Raw genomic sequence first — 12895 nt, 5'->3', positions numbered from 1 at the left:
AAAGCGTAAAACAATCGCATCTTGCTTTTTGGGTCATTTCGGACAGATGGGCCACTTTCCAAGCATCACAAATTTTCCTAAGTTGAAACATGTCACCACAAGTTCAGTTGAAGGTCACTTCTTTTTTTTTTTCTGATTTCAGCCGAGTGCAAAGATGACAAATGTAAGTAAAAAGGGAAAAACATCCTGTTGGAACAGTACTCCCTGTTTTCTACGGGTGAGAAAAGTATAAGCAACATTTCAACAACAAAACAATGTGATCCATTTCTGAATGATTTTTTTCAAACCCATACATAATGTGTAACTGAATAAATTTCAAAGTCTGCAGGAATGCAATATAAAAATAATGAAGAAAAATGCTAGTAATCAAAAATATGCAACTGCATGGGTTTGCATAAGGATTATCAGGGGGTTTTAGGCAAATACTATTTCACCTTCTCAGCATAAAACTTTGGAAAGGAATAAAGTATTTTTTCTAGTGGATTAAACAAATAAACTGCAGGGAAACTCAGGTCAGTTAAATATTAATAGATTTCTTCAGTATTTTAAAGCAAATAATCTTACTGATTTAAGTTTTGTTTAACTCATAATTTGGTTTTTTATTTAGCAAAACAAGACTTTCAGGAAGAAACAATTCATTGGTTTAGTGATTGCTGAGTGCTGTAGACCAACAGCAGCTCTGCTTTGCTCAGCCTTCAGAGAAGACTCCCACCCTGGCAAATGTCCTTTTCACAGCAGACAAGACTGAAACCAGCTTAAAATTATACTTGTTGAAGATTTCTGTGGCAGAGACAGATGTTCCTGGGCATCCACAGAGAGCCTGCAAAACTATTCAATTTATTGTCTTTTCACTGTCCGTGGCTAACCCTTCTCCAAGACACTGAAACCAAACAAATTGGATGGCAACATCTGATCGAACCCATGTAAAAAAGACTGGAGTGAACTATTGCTCTTGTGAAGAGAGTGAGGACATCTCCTTTGCCAGCTGCAGGGAGGGTCTCCAGTGCCTGTGGTCCCTGCTCAGGTGTGTGAGCTCAACATTTCAGTCCTTTGGGAGAGGAGCAACACTACGATTAAATCACCTTTTAAACAACAACAACCTTTTAAAACAATAACAACAACCAAAACCCAACATGCTTTGGGCAAAGAAGCCAGGATTGATGATGGAAAGAGGCAAAGAGCAGCAATGTAATCAGCTGAAGTCATCAGAGGAGGATCACCCCTACCCCTGGTGTGAACCGAGTTCCCTTTGCACTGAGACAGAGCAGGAGCACAAACCTCCTCTGTGGTAGCTTAAGCCATGAAAGCTGGTTTGAAAATGGGTGTGGGACTATAACCTCATGTTCATACCCCTATTTGCTGGGAGTCTAAGCCTGCTGAAGCATTTGCTTGATTCTGCAGATAATTCCAGCATGGTTTTGGAAGGTACTGAATTAAAAACAAAACAAAACAAACAAACAAACAAAAAACACTAGGAAAACTTTTGTTGCTTCCTACTCTGATGCATTATGAATAAAACAAATAATCCAAACTCCAAACCCCATTGTATAAGGGCAAGTGGAAGCACAATCAGACTGCAGAACAGAAGGCACAGGGGAGAGGCACAGAGGCACGGGAAACTTTTGGAGAAGTGGCAGATTCAACGCACAAACCAGGCTCAATGCTGCCAACAGCAACTGCCGGGACAGCACAGCGGATGGAGGGTGCCCAATATCCCCCTGTCACAGCCACCTCCTGCCGTCTCTGGGGAATGCTGGGCTGGCTTGGCCGTGTCCCACCAGTGGTGTTCCTGCAGGTGACTGCATCAGATGACATGGGAGGAAGAAATTAGATTATAGACAAGGATGGGTTTTCAAGAACTTCTTCAAAGTAAAAAAGGAAGATAAAACTGGTGAAGAGCTAAGTGACAGCAAAGCCAGAGAGATCTTCAAAATTAGAAGGCTTTCAGGTTAAAATGTTTACCTAGCTGAAAAAATACATGGAAGCAGAAGAACAGAGGGTGAGAATGCAGAAATGTGCGCAGCAGGGAATTATATGGAGAAGCTGGAGCTGCCGTGGATCCCACACCGCTGAGGCCCTCACGAGCCCTCATGAGGCCAAGATGGCGGCGCCTCAGGTAGAACACGACAGGAAAGGGTAAAAAGCGCTGGGCAGGCAGTGATGAGTGAGGGGGAACGGAGAGAAACAGCTCTGCAGACACCAAGGTCACCGAGGAGGGAGGGGAGGAAGCACTCCAGGCACCGGAGCAGGGATTCCCCTGCAGCCATCAGAAAATACCGCAGAGAAGCAGGTTTGTCCTGAATGACCCTGGCATGGAAAGGCCCCACAGCAGGGCAGGAGATGTGTGAGCAGGAGGGAGCAAAAGAGAGGGGCTCTTATGGACTGGGCATCCCCCCCGTGCTGCCTGGGATGGTGGGGAGAGGTGGAAGAACCAGGAATAAAGAACTGGGAAAAGGGGAGAGAAAGGTGCTCTTTTAATTTTTTAATTTGTTTCCCGCTATCTAAATCTATTTTAAATGGCAATACATTGAATTCATTTTTTACCGAGTTGAGTCTGTTTTGCCCATGACCTAATTGGGTAAGTGAACTCCCTATCTTTATCTCAATCCATGAGCTTTTCCATTTTATTTTCTTCCCCTGCCCTGTTGAGGAAGGGGAATGAGAGAGTGGGCATCTGGCAGCAAGACAAGACCAACCCAACACAGCTTTCTAGTGAAAATCTCTACAAGAAAAGATAAAGTTAGATAAACAAAGGAGAAAGCTTTTGGACAAGTCTTCTGAGTTACTTCACAAGAAAAACAGTACGGATGGTGGGCATGAAGCCACACAAAGAAATGAAAAGAAAATGTCTGGATAGGAACTGTATTAGAAGAGCAGGTATCTGAGGACACGCTCTCCCAGCCATGGATGTAATTCATCTGCAACAGGAGAAAAGTTCTGTCTGGCTTAGGGCAAGAGGACAGGAGCCAAGTATACCTGCTAAAGTCTTGTATTTTTAATCTCTTTTCATCCAATTTTTCACATACAGCTCTATCAACTAAAACTTCTAAGCAATTTGTCGCTTCAGTGTTTTGAAACATGAAGCCTTCTAGGACAAAAGACCATTTACCATGAATCTTTCTCATGGAATTTAAACAACTGTACACAATAGGAAAATAGTTCGCCAATAGTGATAGAGCCAATATGTATTTATTTCTTCATTTATGTCTTTCTTGTGTACCAAAGTGACAGTGACCCTGTTCTCTTTTATTCTAACTGTGTGGAGCACATGCAGTTTCACGGGTTTTGAGACAAAGAAAGCCTGTGAGATCATTTGGTCTGGCTCCCTACAAACACAGTTGTCATCTCACCCGGTGATGAGAGCAGGGGAGGGTGAATCCCAGCTGGGCTGGCGTGGGTGGCATGGGGAGGTCTGGGCTGGGAGGCTCAAAACCCCTCATCCAGCAAGGTCAAGGATGCTGTCAGATTTGTAAGCACCTGAAGCCAATTTGTGTTACTGGTGTGTCAGCACTATCAGGTTTTGATGTGTTTCCATTAATCTGGGGAAGTGCCATAAATGAGCGCTTCCAATAGCACACAGGAATTTGGGAATTTGGATAAGCTAATGCTAGCCCCAGCACTGCCAGTGCAGTCTCATGCACCACCATTCATCTCTCACAAATATTCATTACCTCCACTTCCAGTTCAGCTAATGTCAAAGGATTCATTTGGCATCCTTTGGTAAAGGCTGCAGTGCAGGCACAGCTATGAACAGCTCGAGCTTTCAAGAATGATGCTAACATATCTTCAGCTGTCTGGCATTCAAACTCAGCTGGCATCCTTGATGGATAATTGGAAACTTCCTTGCTGCAGTAACATTAAACTCATGGTTTAACCTTCATATTACAACCTCTGAAATAAGCTAAGATTTTGTAGAATAAATATTACTACACAAATGGAGCACTATTTTGTTTTCTTAACATCTTATACAGGCCAGCCTCCTAGGAGGAAACGTTTCTCCAGCCTTGCACTTCATGAGATGCTCTTAATCTAAGAATCTCTCTATCTGTCCCTGAACAGGTACAGCAGGTCCTCTGTGGGCAGCCAATCTTAGGGGCACAGTCACCTTTGCTTTCTTTTAGGTACAGGCAAACCCCCAGTGTCTCTCCCTACCCACCAGGCACAACCACTGCTCTCTGCCAGCCTCCAGCCCACCTCCCCAACACCCCAGCACACGTCCTATGGGGAGGGCTGGAGCACTCATGTAAACTTTAGGCAGACACCCCTGAAATGCTGTGTTTCCCTTTTTTGTTTTTCATAGGACAGGTCAGCATCCCAATTCCGCTTACAGAGCTCAGAGTTTCCATAACAGACGTGGTGGCAATAAGGAACAGCGTGCACAAGCACTCACTGACACACGCTGACAGGAAGCATGCATAGATCAGCAGAAATTACAAGCAAATCACAGTCAAAATCTAAGCAAATCAGAAGCAAAAGAAACTTGAAAGAAGGACCCAAGACTAATACTTCAAAATCAGAATAATCAAAATCATTATGAGTCCATTATGAGTAGGGGAACTATGAGGCATGCAGCGTTTCATTGCTCCTTATCAACTTGCCTCTCTAATCAGCACTTTACAGTGGTGGCATAGGGAGTTATGAAAAAAATACATATACTTGAAGTGTTACTATCCTGATTAAAGAAATCCACGTATTTCCCCTGGAGAAAAAGGCTTAGGGAGAGGTACCTGTAACAGGAACCTTATTGAGACAGATTGCCTTTAAGGCCAGGACTTTACCAGAAGCTCCAGACACTGGAAATTTTAATATAAATCAAAAACCAAGTGATGTAGGAGTTCTAAACCCATATTTATGTACTTTCATAGTATTAATAGTGTAGGAGGTAAATATAAACAAAACACAAGATACTTTGCTCATCTCTGTGTTGGATGCCAATTTTGATATGGCTATAAGGTAAGAATATATATGAAAAGCAGTTTATATTAAAAAGGTTGAGAGAGGCGATCTCTTCAGCAGGCAAAACAAGAACTACTATGATTCCATAAATACATTTTCTTCTCTGTGCATTAAATAATATTTTATCTTTTATTATGAATCAGAGAACTTCCAACATCACCCCTGAATGCAGTTTGGAAGGATTTCCTGCTTGCCAAATCCCAATGCGAGTTGCATTTTGCAAAACCACATTCATGCTACTTCATTAGCTGACTGTGCTTGCAATGATATTTATTTAAGGCTGCTTTGGCAAGCCAGGAAAGCGCGCAGGGCAGGAGGGGAGTGCGGATGCTCCTACCGTACCAGCGGGTCTTTTTTCTCCATGGCTGAAGCTCGGCGTGGGAGATGCTGAGCGTCCCGGGGAGATCGGGAATGTCCCGGGGAGATCGGGAATATCCCGGGGAGATCGGGAATATCTCAGGGAGATCGAGGATGTTTCAGTGAGATCGGGAGCGTCCCGGGGAGCTGGGGGCCGCCCCGGCCCCGCTGCAGCCTGGCTGAAGTCAGGGTGCCAGCTGCCCCGGCGGGACAATGGCTCCATTGCCGTGGCAGGGGGACAAAGGCGCTGCTTTCAGGAATGATTTTATATGCATATATGTGACCTTTGCCTGAAATGGCTCTTTGGAAAGTGTCCCTGTCCTGAAGCTCTGCTTTCAAATGCAGAACTCTCGGGCTTTGCTTAATCTGGCCTTTTATTTTTCCTTTATAATTTTGTGCCACAGATGCCTCAGGAGAGGTCATGTGCAGATAACAAGGCGGTGCTGAGCTTTTTCTCATCATTTAATAGAGCTATTCAGTAATGGATAAGATTATTTTCTCCACTTTTAGAAGTCCTCCAGCAGGATCTGCTATCTGGAGTGCTTTCTCTGCTTTTAGGAACTTAACTACAAAACCAGAGCACCCCGATTTCCAATCCCATGCCTTGGGCCAGCCCCGCTGGCTGAGACTTCCAGACACTTCCAAGCTCAAGCCACCTTTGCTAGAGTGAATCTAATTTTAAATTTATGCATCCAGATAACAAGACAGGGCCTTTGGGTTTTAAATGGATTAGAGTGACTTATTATAAATACATTTATTATAAATTAATTTATTTTAACTGTGTTTTTAAAGTATTTTGAAGGCTTCTTACTTAAATAGCTATAAATAGTGGCTGTCAATACACAGCATGCATGAAATCCAACTATCATACTAGCTGGGCTGGAGGTAGAGGACTGAAGACAGAATTTATCACCTTTACCTTGGGATAGGGCAGTGAATGCTGCAGGTGAAGTGGTGGGCCCTCAGAGTGATTCTTTATTATGTTACAGGGAAAGCTAATAGCAGTGTGACTCTCAAGTTAGCCATATTTTCCTTTCTAAGACCTTGATTTTTGCTGTTTATTGCTCTGATAAACTACTATTTGCACTGACATTTTTGTGCTGAAAAGTTTTGTGACTTTTTAATCTGTTTTTAGTTTACAGCAAAACACACCAAACATTTTTGAGATTAAAACAAAGAATGTGTTCCTTTCTCTACAAATGTTAACCAAAATTATCTGTCCTTTCCATAAACAGATCTCAGGCTTACATACCTTGGAACGACAGATGAGATTTTGGGGACCCGGGAAGAATGGCCTTTGTCAAATGAATCCGTTCATTCATTGGTACCAAATTCCATACAAATTTGGTCAAGTTATAAATCTTTAAAAGATCTTTGTGTATGCTGAGCTCTGTGTGCAACTTGTTCACACTTAATGGCTGAGCTCTCTGGAGATCATCTTCTCTGGGTGTGTTTGAGGCCCTTACTGACCAAGGGTCACACTGCAGGTTTATCTCAAAGGAAAAGAGTTTTAAAAGGCACTCCCAGTCCCAGCCAGATCCAGGAGTGAGGTCAGGGCTGGCTGTCAAACAGCACTCCCTCAGCACAGCTTATTCCCTACAGCCCCTTCCTTCAACATCAGTCTTTCAAGAGAGGGGACATTGAACAGGAGGATAAAATCAAAGCTTTGAGAAGCTACTGCATAGGTAGCAGGTCCTGTATCATAAATGACAGGGCTGCTGTTGGAAAGACAGCACAGAGCACCTGATAATGCACAGAGAACACAAAAGCAGACAGATTTCAAGTGTTTGAGGAATATTGAAATGTCAAAGAATTTTAGATACAAATACAGTTAGAGTACTACAAGTGATGAATGCAAGCAAATTAAAATATACCTATCATCTTCAATATCTAAACACAAAATATCTGAGCAAAGGGAGCAAAAAAGTACCAGAGAAGGAGAAACAAACTAGCAAATGCACAGATGTCCACCTCATAGCAGGTTGTTCCCAACATTGTGCTCCCTAATGCGTGTTTGAATTCCATGAAAAAAGATGCATGTCACTTGCCTTAGAAGCTAATGTGCAGCTTGCCATACCATTGGCAACCTTTTTAGCCTCATCTTACTTAAATATAATTTTCCTTTTTTTTCCTTTGATTTCAGCTTATCACTTTTAATTATTTGTTACACCATGAAAAAGAATCTATACTACAGCAGAAGGGCTTAAACTTACTGTTACAAGTGCTCTGCTGAATAAAGACATGTCTACATTATAAACTAAATGACTTTTCCACATTTAGAGAGTTAATATATTTGTATTTGCAGACAAGCACAAGCTTTCCTGCTTAGTCTCACTTGAGCATGATTTGCAGGAACTGGTAAGATTTAGCATTTCCCAATGTATTCATTGCACTCTAAAAATATTTTGGTCAGTCTTTACATCAGTTTAACACCCAGCATTCTCAGTCATACAGCTACTCACTTTGGAGTCATACTCAATTAAAATAAATCTTAGGCAACTCTCACTCTGTATAAACACATTCAGGTTATTTAGATGCTGCTGTCCCATGGTGTCATGGGGAGCAGTGGGTATTGCTTTAGGCAATGCTTCCTCAGAATTAACTACCACAGTTAGAGCAGGGGCAGTGACCTGGGCCAGAGGGGTGCACAGTGGTGGAAGTGGGAGCTTTTGCCTGTCCTGAAGGGCATTGGGAATGGATTTCTACCCACATAATTTTTAAATGTGTATGTATAAAGAGTTATTTAAGATCCCTAAAAGGTGATCTGTGCAGTGCCACCACCACTCTTTACAGGCTGTGGCCATCACTGCATTTTCACAGAATCATAGAATGATTTAGGTCCGAAGGGACTTGAAAACTCATCTAGTGAGAAATTCCTTCCTAATATCCAATCTGCACCTGCCCTCCATCAGTTTGAAGCCATTTCTCCTTGCTCTATCACTACATGCCCTTGTGAAAATATCAATCAGCCTCTCCCTGCAGCATTCCCTCAGTGATCAGAGATGTTGGATCTGCTCTCTGGACTTGGCTTTAGGCAGCAGCAGGGCACAAGTTGTTCAGATCAGGGCAGGGCTGCACTTGCACAGGTATAGCTGCCTGTAAGAAATTTCAGACACCAAGGTCCTATTTTGCAAAACATCCAAACAAATTAAAACAAAAGTGGTAACTTTCCAGGTTACAACTAGGTAAGGAAATTAGTATTCAGGAATTTGATTTTACAACAAATGCTCCGAAGAGAGTACTCACTGTAAAGGGCATAAGCTCATGCTTTCATGTAAAGCTAAGGTTAATGAAAATGATAAAAAATATTATTCCTTTTCAATATTCAGAACACATAGGAGAAAAGATTGCACAAGCTCAGCTTTAAAGCAGCTGTTCTCCTCACCAGAATCAGAAATCTGAACATCTCTTGATCTCATGCAATCAGAGGGAGTAGCTATATAATTAAATCAGGCCACACATTGAGCAACTATATATGGATTTCTGGAGCTAACATTAAGATACTATTTTTAAAAGCTGTGTTTACAGATATCCCAGACTACTAGAAATAAAGACCTTTTAAACATAACTTCTTTTAATCCCTGCACTTACTGCACTCATTTTAAACAGTATTGATGCAAATAAATTCATCAGAAAAATTACACTGGCAGCTAGATATGCCATGGGTATTGCAGCACTAAAATCAACCATAAAAACCAGTGCTTCAAAAGAATTGCACTGCAGATAGTCATGAATAAAAGAAGATCGTGACTTACAAGAAATATACAAACCCTCCTCCTGTTAATCTGTTCCATATTTGATCACTGAGCTTGCATTACAGTTGAAAAATATCCTGGGGGACTACTTAGTGTACTGCCTAATCCAGCCATCCACCCCCTGCAAGGCACAGCCTCATGCGGTTTTGTTTCATTAGGAGTTTCTCTGCAGCTCCAATGACCCAGCTCAGTTTCACCTCCAGCAAACAGGTCTGAGCATGAAGAAATGGCTTCTGTGGCCAGAACTGTGCAGAAATATGCAACTCTGTACCAGCATAATTGCACGAGCTGAGCTAATGGAAAAAACACACTTTGTCCAGTTACCTTCTAGGCATGGCTGGAGTTACTCCGTCTGCAATCTGAGTGGATTATATGGTCTTGTATCTCTGACTTTGCCATGGCATATTTTTTTTGTTCTTAACCCTTCATTGACAGTATTACAGCTACATGACAGCTTTGTTCAAACTCCAAAGGTTTACCACTTCTGTTAAACAATGTTCTTCCTGCCATTAAATGTTTTTTATTTCCACTAGACTTTGGCCACCAGTGGGGATGTTACACTATCCTTTATCTTCAGTTAAAGCAAAAACATATCTTGCCTCTGAAAAGTCATCAGACCCAAATCTTCTAAAAATCATCCATCAAAATATTAATCCTCTTTTCCTGAGCTCTGTTAACCACAGTATATCAGACTAGAAGTAGTTATAAAATATCACAGCTTTACCAACCTGCAGGACCCACTTCTGTGAGGGTGTCTGCCATGGTGAGTTTGGGATAGAAAAGAAATGGCCATAAACTGTAGCCAGGGGTAAAATGTGGGGGGGGGAGATGAGTTTGGATATGTGAAGAATCATAAAGATCATAAACTAAGGCTTAGTTCTCCCTGACCAACCTGAAAAGACTCTGCATGGGCTGCACTTTTTCTCTGAGATCTAGAACTAGCTGAGATAGCTCACAGCTTTATTGCTTTGGCCATCATGCAGGGCTCTGCAAGCCCTGGATAAGGCCAGTGAAGAGCCACAGGGAAGAACAGGGCATTACCAGCATCAGCAAAGAGCCTCAGGGAAGAACAGGGCATTACCAGCATCAGCAAAGAGCCACAGGGAAGAACAGGGCATTACCAAGATGCTGCTCTGTGGCTTGAGGGCTGACACCATGGCTCCTTATCTACCTGCCTTATCACTAAGACATTGCTCTCTACACCTTCAGTCCTTTTCCTCTACTGGTTTTCTTGTCCCAAAGCCAATCCCTTATGCCCTATCCCAAACAACATCTCTTTAACACAATTACAGCTCCACCTGATTTTGAAATTCCTAGTCTTGTACAATATGTCCAAGTGAAGTCAAATTCTACACCCTGAACAAGATGTACAAATGTCTTAAATTAAACAGTAACTCACAATCTGTAACTAGGGACCAAGTTAATAAAATCCCTAAAGAAAGGAACACAATAAATGTCAAGGCTGCTCTTACCTGCTACAGAAAATCCAGTGTTGAAACCTGAGTATAAAGGTCTGACAAGAGATGCTGCACTAGGAATGAGGGTTATGAAGGTTAAATAAAAAATAATATGATAATTACACAGTCTCAGATGCTAACACCAATCCATAGGTGAGAGTGGCCAGCAAATATAGTCACAAATAAAGCCAACATACCCCAGAGAACAGAGAATTAAAGAAATTCCAGACAAGGCTTACAGAGGAAGGACTAATGACTTCCAAGGGTCCCACTACAGTGCAGGGGTTGAAAATACACATGGATTTGCACGTGATACACCAAGATCAGCCTTTGGAGCACAGTCAGGAATTTTGACCACCCACCATCCACTGTGCCAGCAAGAAGCTGTTGATCCAAGCTGTGACATGACCTGAGTTGTTGATGCAGTGTTTGTAATTCAAGATCAGTGTGTTTGCCACCGTTACTGTAGTGCTTGGATTTTCATCTTCCTGAAAAGAAAGTTGAGTCTCCAGAGAACATAAACATCTCAGGTTTTTTGGGGCAGGGGAAATTGGATAAATGTTTTAGAAGTAAAAATATAACAATAAAAATTTATTTCTTATCATCTCCAGCTGAGGTGTAAAAGCTATTTCAAGTGATTGAACAACTTGTCCTTGTTGTGTGAAAATCCATTGTGAGAGGAAGCTACAAGCCCAACTGCAACATGGATTAGGGCCTTACAAGTGCTAGATTGAGCAGGTATCAGTCATGTTGACAGCTGCTCCTGCACTGAAGTGTACTCGATTCTGGGAAAAAAACCCAGGAGTGACCTGGCTTGTTTAGCTTTGGATGCTGCAGAGAGGAATGATTGTGCAGTGAAGGTTCTTGGGCTGCACAAATCAATTTGACATACAATTACTTGAGAATTCGAAAAGGACTTGTTTGTTCACAAAGCTTAGTTTATATTTCTGCTTACAATTTATACTTCTGTTTTTGATTTCTCACAATGTTTGTGTCCTTTTTCCAGACCCCCCTGCAAGTCTTTATTCACTAAAGCTTTCAGAGTTTTATTTTTGTTCTAATGTTTTTGCCTTCTAAGTTGTTATTATGATGTACCACATTGAGTGCTATAACAGCCTGTGAGGGATAGTTTCTAAGAAGAATAAATTATGGGCATTAATACAACAAAGTACAGAGCTTTTGAACATTTGGTTTCAACGTGGAAAGATTCTCTTTCATTTGAGAATCATGTTGAGGATTTATTTCCAGGGGACTTTTTTCTGCCGTTAAGATCTAACAAAGCAGTATTCTACTGAAGGCTTGTTTTTTTCCTTGCACACTCAGTCATGGCTAATGCAGGGCTCTTCTGCTGTTTCTCATCTCACTGCAAGGTACCTATGTGCATATGAAAAGTACACTGTGCAGGGTTTGCTTTCAAGTTTTACATTAAGTGGGAGGGAAGGAGGGTATGGGGGGTTTTTTTGAGCTTCTTTTGTGGAGAGATATTAAGGAAAGGATACAGAAACTAGGGGCAAAGTAGTTATTTAAATAAATCCAGATCTCCCCTCTGTAAACACACACCAACCAAATATACAAATTACAGCAAATTGGTTGTCTGTGTTCACAACTGGGCTCATGCTAAAAACTAAGAAAACTGTAAGCATGAGTTAGAACATTTATTTGGACCTCCTTGAAAAGTCTTCTTTTCAGTAGGTTCAATCCTGCAACATAAGTAATTTAGCTCTCATGAGTAGTCCCATTGACTAAAAGCAGGGCCTGGATTTACAGGGTCACCTAAACCAACAGAGGAGTTTTGAATGCAACATTTTCCCATAAGTCACTTCCCATTATACGCTTTTGCCACCTGGACTCCATCTCCTTAAATCTGCTTTATTGGTCCCATATGCCTTTATTCCATGAAGTGCTCGAGCTTTGATGGAATGGAAGGGACACAAGCAAGCACCAAGCAGCTTTCCTGAGCCGGAGCTGCAGCCGTGCTCCCAATTAATGCCTCCATTCATAGAGCTGTGTCCCCACACTGTACGCAGGGAACAGCCTCCCACTTGTAGTGGCCAAACATGCTGGCTTTCTCTTCCAAGTCTGCTCACAAAATCCACTGTGTCATGGCTGCCTGCAGCTCTGTGCCCGTGTCCTGCACACAGTGGAATTACCTTTTGCTGAGTACTGCTAAGTGCTCGACACCAAGCGCTTCAGCTCCCGTGGGCTTTGTTCCTTCCTGGTGCCCAAGAGCAGGAGCTCACCTGCAGCCCTGCAAGCTGGCACCACTGCCCCCTTCTTGTACCATCTACGTCTCCCACTTGGCTCCTAGGGGATTTAATTAAGTTCTTCAAAAGGCACAAAAAATAATTCCCCCCCCTCCCCCAATTTTGC

The sequence above is a fragment of the Prinia subflava genome, chromosome 1, assembly GCF_021018805.1.
Source record: "Prinia subflava isolate CZ2003 ecotype Zambia chromosome 1, Cam_Psub_1.2, whole genome shotgun sequence".
Taxonomy (NCBI): domain Eukaryota; kingdom Metazoa; phylum Chordata; class Aves; order Passeriformes; family Cisticolidae; genus Prinia; species Prinia subflava.
This window is presented reverse-complemented; position numbering follows the sequence as displayed.